This window comes from Vanellus vanellus (genome assembly GCF_965231255.1).
Source record: "Vanellus vanellus genome assembly, contig: HAP1_SCAFFOLD_29, whole genome shotgun sequence".
NCBI lineage: Eukaryota > Metazoa > Chordata > Aves > Charadriiformes > Charadriidae > Vanellus > Vanellus vanellus.
In genome coordinates this window covers 86636-94122 of record NW_028127296.1, presented here as the reverse complement: position 1 = coordinate 94122, position 7487 = coordinate 86636, and the positions used below count along the sequence as shown (strand labels likewise).

The 7487-nt window shown below is 58.8% G+C and overlaps 1 long non-coding RNA gene across 1 annotated transcript; it reads left to right on the top strand.

Annotated features, from left to right (window-relative positions):
* The first annotated feature begins 5527 nt into the window (after nt 1–5527).
* LOC309685372 lies at nt 5528–6514 on the top strand. The gene is made up of 3 exons (XR_014270440.1): nt 5528–5607; nt 6113–6154; nt 6452–6514. It is a non-coding gene; the product is annotated as an uncharacterized lncRNA (long non-coding RNA).
* The last annotated feature ends 973 nt before the right edge of the window (nt 6515–7487 follow it).

Genomic DNA, 7487 nt, shown 5'->3' with positions numbered 1-7487 from the left:
GGTCCCCCTTTGCTTGAAGCTTCCCTAAAACCGTATACTCAGATTAGCCGTTTCCTGCAGTTTCTTTCCCAGAGTTTTGCCCCAAACCCACGCTTCTAGCCCCGCTCCCCAAGCCCTCCCTCAGGGCCCACCACCTTTCCCCAGCCCAGCCTGTCCTTAAAGCTTTTCTTTCCACACACAGCCCTTTCCACTCACCTCCCTCCAGGGCCTCCTCTCTCACAGGCACCTCACAGCCCTGCAAACCTCCTCTCCCGCTCACGAAAACCCATTCTCCCCTCACAAACACCCACTCCCCTCACATTAAGACCCATGTCCCCGACTCCTCCCTCACACACCCATTCTACTCACAAACACCTATTTCCCTCATTCCTCCCTCATGGTAACACCCATTGCCCTCACTCCCTGCTCCCGTTAACACCGTCCTCACATAACACCCACTCCCCTCACTCCCCCCTTGTAATAAGTAATTTGGCGAAATTTTTGCTTCAGCTCAAATGAACGTGTGCTCGCTATGGCTTCAGCTAAGATGGGTCTGTGCTCGCTGTGCGTTTGGGAAAGGGATAGTGTTAGACAGGATATCAGACCAAAGCAACAGGTAGAACTACCGAAAATTTGCAGAACAAAGGGTGGTGTCGTTAGCTAAGATAACCACAGGAGTGTAAGGAATGAAGAAGCCACAAGATGGACGTGGTGATAAATACTTCGAGCCTCCCCCCGACGACCACCAGGAGACCCCTGAGGCAGCGCAGCGCCTGAGCCGCTGGAAGGGAGGGGCGTGCTCGGGGGTGGGCTGCATTGCAAGAACTCATTGATTATGTATTTGGCGGTGGGTCGCGTTCCAAAAACTGATTATGCAAACTATGTTCCAAGAAGAAACATGAATAATTATAAGGAATACGAAATAAAGACAAGCGGTTGTAAAGGGAAAAATGAGCCACAGGAGGAGAAATCCCCCGTGTAACTCCCAGTGCTGGAATAAATATTCTTTGCTCCACCGAATTTGCCCCGGACTAAAATTCAATACAGTGAGCGTGTTTCTCACACCTCCCTCTGTCCCTCTCCACTCCCTGTCCCCCTCCTCTCTCTCTGCTCTGTCCTTCTCCCCTATGTATTCTCCCCCCCCCTCTAATCTCTCGCCCCTCTCCACCCACCCCACCCCACCCCACCGCCCCGTCCCACCCCTCTCCCCGCTCTCCCCCTCCCTCCCGCCTCTCCTCCCGGCCCCACCGGGGCTCCGGGGCCTGGCCCTGGGCCGGGGCAGCCCCGGGGAGGCGGCCATGGCTGCTGCGGGGGGCGGGGGCGGTGTCCCGCAGGGCCCGAGGGCGGGAAGGTGCGCGCGGGGCATGCTGGGAGCAGGCGCGCCCCGGGGCATGCCGGGAGCTGTAGTCCCGGTGCACGGGGCTGCCCGGCGGCCATGTTCCTTCCCGGGGCACTCCGGCAGCTGCCATGGCCCCGCAGGCTGAGGGGAGGGCTGGGGCTGCCCCGAACCGCCCGCAGCGATGGGGTCCCGCTCAGCCGGAGCCGGGCAGAGGCAGCGGGCCCCCCGACCCCCTGAGCCCCCCTCAGCCGCCCCGGCCCCGCTCGCCCCCTGCAGCCGTCCCGGCCCCAGCGCCTCCCCCGAGGGCTGTCCCGCAGCCCCAGGCCGCCCCACGGCCTGTCCTGGCAGCAGCCAGCTGGGCCTCGGGCGCGCTCCATCCCCGGTAACGCAGTGCTGTCAGCGCCCGCGCGGGGAAGGAGCGGTGTCTGCAGCAGCTCCTGCAGCAGGAGGGGCTCCAGCCCGGGGCCGGCTGAGGGGATCGCCGTTCTCTCCCTCTCCCCGAGGCCGCGCTGAGGGCTCAGTTGTCCGTCCCTCCCCGTGGGATGTTGGTGGCTGCCTCTGGCTCCGGCTAAAGTTGATCAGAAAAAGTGAAGCTGCTGGAGAAGGACACAAAGGGGATGGATCTGGAAGCTGCCCCCAGCTGCAGACAAGAGACAGCCGCCCTCTCCAGGTGAGGAAGGGTCCCTATGAGTGGCCCTCAGCAGACCTGATCGCAACATGCACCGTGGGGTCCATATCCGTAACCAAAAGTATGGTACGGCCACATAGTGTGAGTGTGCATGTGTGAGGCTGTGTCTCCGGGAAGCTTCGTGTTGTAAGAGCTGAGAGAGGTAGAGACAGAAGCGCCTGAACTGTCAAATTCTGCTGGTAGCACCAAGAGCAGGAACTGCGTTGAGTCCTGTGCCCCTCGGGCTGTGTCGCCCCTCTGCCGCGTCTGGGTCCCTCCCTGTGGCTGTGCCTCCCGGCCTTTCCCTTGCTGGTGTCACTCTTTTGCTTCCCTGTACCTCTCTTCATCTGGCGATTCTTGTATCCTGCAGCCTGCCCCTGCTCTAGTCTCTGGCCCCTCTCTTTCTCTTCCATTCTACCTGTCCCTTTTTTTTTCTTGTTCCTTCTCTGTCCTGCTCCCTGCTCCTCTTTTTCTCTTTCTTTGTCTCTGTCCTGAAGCACATTGATGTTTTTTTCATTCTCTGCCTCTTTGTCCCGCTCTGCATCCCTCTGTTTTTCACAGTTTCTCTGGCCTCTTCCCTGTCCTGCTTTTTCTCTCTCATCCTGTATGTCTCACTCCCTGTACCCATCCTCCTTTTTGTCTTGCTCCTTCCTTATCATCAGAAAATCACAGACCGGTTTAGGTCAGAAGGGACCTTGAAGATCATCCAGTTCCACCCCCTCCACCCTGGGCAGGGACACCTCCCACCAGACCAGGTTGCTCCACCTGTCCAACCTGGCCTTGAACACCTCCGGGGATGGGGCCTCCACAACTTCCCTGGGCAGCCTCATCACCCTCAGAGTGAAAAACTTCTTCCTAATATCTAATCTAAATCTACCCTCTTCCGGTTTGAAACCATTCCCCCTCATCCTATCACTACATGCCCTTGTAAAAAGTCCCTCCCAGCTCTCCTGTAGGGTCCCTTTAGGGACTGGAAGGGGCTCTAAGGTCTCCCTGGAGCCCATCAGATCCCATGGACTTGTGCACCTTCAGGTGGTCTCAGACTTGATCTTCACCTATAGTGGGTAGTTCTTCATTTTCCCAGTCCTTGCCTTTGCCTTCTGCCTCACGGGTAGTGTGGCTGCAGTCTTTGCCAGTGAAGACTGAGGCAAAAGTCCAGTGGAGCAGGTTGCTCACGCGCAGCCCGCTGTGACTTTCAGTGCTGCTGGGCCTGTGGGGATGGTTCGGGGGACAAAGGATCAAACCTGAATGACCTCCCTGAAATCCAGCTGTCCGCTAGCCTTGGTTCACGTGGAGCCGGGAGGTGGTCCTGCAAATCACCAATCCAGGACACAGAAAGCTTTTAGCGACTGTGGCTATTTGGGAGTAGATTGTGCTAAAGCTGAAAAGGAATTTGAGCTGTTGCTCATGGCCAAAGGAGGATGGTGGCCTCAGATGGCGGCTGAGGCTTGGGGCTTGCATTGCCTATGATCAGCTATCCCCACAGCGTGACAGAGGAAAGACTTTCCCAGGGAAGAGGCACCTGTGAGTTGTTGAGATGGAGGAAAACGTCAGTACGGTTTTGCGTGTAGGTGGAAGGTTCTGGATGAGGGAGGAATTCTGCATCTTCCATAGCATAGCAGGGGTAACTGCCTGTGCAACAAGTTTTTTTCTTTGTTTACTTTTTCCTGGAAGAATCTTACGTTGGTACTCAGCAGACAAAGTGGCTCGTTGAATGGGAATGATACGGAGAAAATTACTTGGCTATTAGAAGCCCCATTGCTCTGGAAGTTGTTGTGTTTTTTTTTCTAGTGCTTTGGGTTTTTTGGAAGGGGGTGAGGGGAAGGGCTAGAATAATTTAGCTTCATACCTCCTAAAACATGCATTGTGACAGTCCAGGTAGAGCACGCCTTTCTCACGTACCTTTTCTTTTTCTGAATGTGGCGAATTCAATCTGCTGATCAAAAGCCCACTGAGTTCATTGGAGCCCTTGGATTTTTATCCTTTGGCTCAGGCGCTAAATGCAACCTCCTGCCACTGCTGTTAGCACAACTAATGCAGGTAATCTGCTACCTAGTATCGAATAATCTCGGCTACCTACTGTCTAACGATCTATGCGAGAATACAACCCGATCTGATATTCCACATAACATCAGAACTATGAAGAGACGTGATGTTCAAATGAAAAATGAGACAGTTTGAACACCTTTTAATAGCTTGAATGAATAAAAAGGGGAAGCACTGTATAGATAATAAAAAAATCACATGGATTTTTCCCCTAAATTTCTGAACCTTCTGTGACAAGTCATGCCACATCAAGGTGCATGTCTGCAACCCCCTGCGCTGCACGATGTGGGTCCTGTTGGCATTCAGTGATGTGGAGGACGGGGCAGCGCCCCCTCAGACAGCTTGCAGGTGGCACAAAACCGGGAGGAGAGGCTCATGCACTGGAGGGTGGTGCTGCCAAGCAGAGGGGGCTTGACAGGCTGGAGAAAGGGGCTGGCAGGAACCTGGTACAGTTCAACAAGGGGAAGAGCCAAGTCCTGCACCCGGGGAGGAACGAGCCCTTGCACCAGTATATGCTTGGGGAAACCCAGCTGGTCACCTGGGCTCACAGCCCCCGTGCTGACTGATTTGGAGCCTGCAAAGTGCCCTCGGGGCCAGGAAGGTGAACTGCGTCCTGGGCTGCAATAGGCAAAGCTGTAGCAGCAGGTGGAGGGAGGTGATGCGTGCCCTCTGCTGTGTCTACCCCTGGGCTCCCCAGTGCCAGACAGACATGGCTCTACTAGAGAGAACCCCCAGCCCAGCTCTGCCCCCAGCTCCCCCCTGAGTTTCCGTTGGGGTCGGAACGTTGGTCTGTTGGAGCCAACAGCCACCAGTGCGGCAGGACGGAGCTGTGCTGGTGCAGAGCGGCGTTTGGAGGAGGCAGGGTCTGGCCGAGCAGCGCTGCCCAGGCACCACCACTGGCACCGGCTTCCCAGCCACGCTCCTGCACACTGGCCCACGTCCTTGGTGTCAGCCAGCACTGCACACCGTGACGGTCCTCCTGGCCTGGGCGGGATGGGCCAGGCCAACTGCTGCTGCAGGCCCAGGTGGGCTCCCCCACAGAGGAGGGACACGGGGGCACAGCGGGGCCCCTCAGCGCTCATGCCCCCCACTCTCTGCTCTGCAGGGAGGCTCTCACTGATGTTGAGCCGGTGCTGAGCACGGGCGTGCAGCTGACCCGGGGCCGCAAGAGGAATGAGAGGTGCCTGCTCCTCCTGCAGGAGGAACTGGTGATCGCCAAGCAGCAGTAAGCCCCTGAGACCCCGGCTGCCTTTGCCCCATCCCCGGCCACGGGGACCAGGGCACGGACACCCTGCCACCAGCCCCAGGCCCTGTGGTGTCCAACCCAAGGGCAGGTGGAGACAGGGCTTTGGCCAGGGGCTGAGGAGGCCACCTCCAGCTCACTGCCTGCCTCTCCTCTCAGCAGACATGGCACCAGCGTGCGCCCACAGCTCCGCCTGGCCCTGGACCAGCTGTGGGTGCTGAGCAGGAGGATGGACGCAGCAGGGGAGAAAGAAGAAGACGAGGATGGCAGCAGCGAGGGCAGCGACTCCCTCATCCTTGTCTGGCCCACAGGCTACTGCCTTGCCACTTTCAAGTAAGTCATGATGCCACATCCCACGGGCTGGGCGGTGCAGGGCGGTGCTGGCCCCCATCATCTCTGGGGTCTGGCAGCTGCAGTCAGGGCTGGCAAGAAGCAGGAGAGGATCCCCACCATGCCCACGCCATCCTGTGAAGGGCCTCTGGTTGCCATGCAGACCCTGGGCGGGGAGCAGGCAGCACGCTGGCAGGGAGGGAGGGAGGCTGGGTTGGCCGGGTGGGGGCTGAGGGGTGGGCCTGCAGGCAGCTGGAAGGAGAGGGATAGGGGCATTTCTGTGTCCTGCATCCCCTGGTCACCTTTTGGTCACCAGAAGGGAAGGCCAAAAGCAGCTGCTCTGGCATGACAGAGGGAGCCAGGGCTTCGGCAGCACCTCTGTCCTGCCCCACGGGGCTTCATCCTGCCGCTGTGTCCCTCCCCACAGGGCAGGGCTGTGCAGGCACCCACTCTGCCCACAGGCTGGGGGGCAGTGGGGCCTGACGCTGTTTCTCCTCTCTTTCTGCAGCTCATGCGTGGTGAAGGAGCTGTGGGTAGACACGCTGCTGGGGTAAGCCGAGGGGATGCTCCAGCTGCATCCGTACGGGGGAACACAGCTCTGCATGGCTATGGGCAGCTCTTGGACAGACGGGGGATGAGCGGGAACGGAAAGCCTCTTCTTCCTCTGTTTACAGCAAGGAGGAGCAGAGGGAGAAGTAGGGTGGAGTGCTTGGCAGGCAGGAGCTCTGCAGGCAGCTCTGTTCTCTGCTTGGCGCTGGGGTGGTACCCAGGGAGGGTCAGGATCCCTTTCACTGGAGAGAGAAGAGGTGGCTTGGGGCTCACTCTTTCTCTCTCTTCTGCTGCATAGGCCACCAGGTGGAATGAAGAGAGCCCGGGTGATGCGACTGCCCTCCCTCAAACTCCTAGAGAAGAAGCTGAGCAACTGCCATGCTGTGAGTGTCTCTCATCTCAGCTCTGTCTCCTGAGCGCTGCTCCTCCAGCCGAGCAGCAGAGGCATCGCTTCTCACCTTCTTCCACTCCTTCTCTCTTGCCCAGTGGAGGACATTAAGCACCAGGAGCCTGGAGACCCTGATCAAGGGCCAGGCAAAGGTGAGAATGGCTGCCTTTCACCCGCCTTTCGCTGTGCTGGAGTGGCAGGCATCTCTGGCGAGTGGGGTGAGCTTCTGCGGGAGGGTCCCAAGGTGCCACCTGGGGAGCTGAGAGGGTTGGCGAGCCACCAGGAACGCTGGCATGTCCTTGCTGGCGGCGCTGGGAGGAAACCTGCTGCACGGGGCAGAGAGTCTGGCAGGGCTGACGGTCCCAGCTCTGCCACGCTCAGGCTGCTGGTGCCGGGTGGCAGCTCGCTGGTGGCCTTTTCTGCTGCAGGGCTGCTCTCTAAGCACAGCCTGGTTCTTGCAGGATGATCTCAAGCAAGGGCCTCTGCCAGTCCCTTCTGGCAAAGAAGGGGGACGTTGCCACTCGGAAGGTGAGTTTTTGAAAAAAAGGTGGGGAAAGGCACCTTTGCTCCTGCAACCAGCACTTCTGCAGAAGACGGGATGCTGCTGCAGCTGCCCTTCGCCTTGAGCACGTCGGTCCCCATCGCTGTAGAGCAGGAGAGAGCTGAGCCCTTGAGGTCCCTTCGCTCCCACCTGACATGTGTCCCTTGCGTGCAGGGCAGCGCGCTCGAGGTGATGCCTGCCTCTGCTCCATCCCGAGAGCCAGGCAGATGGCTCTCTGCCCCTCGGCTGGAGTCAGCAGGAGCTCTGCTCACTTGTCCCCTGAGTGTCGCCATGCAGGTTTGGCCCCCCAAGGAAGGACGTCACCTGGATGAGGAAGGACACTCGCTGGGCAGCGGCTGCTGAATGTGGTTCTCCGAGGAGACAGAGCCTCTGCTGCTGCGCAGA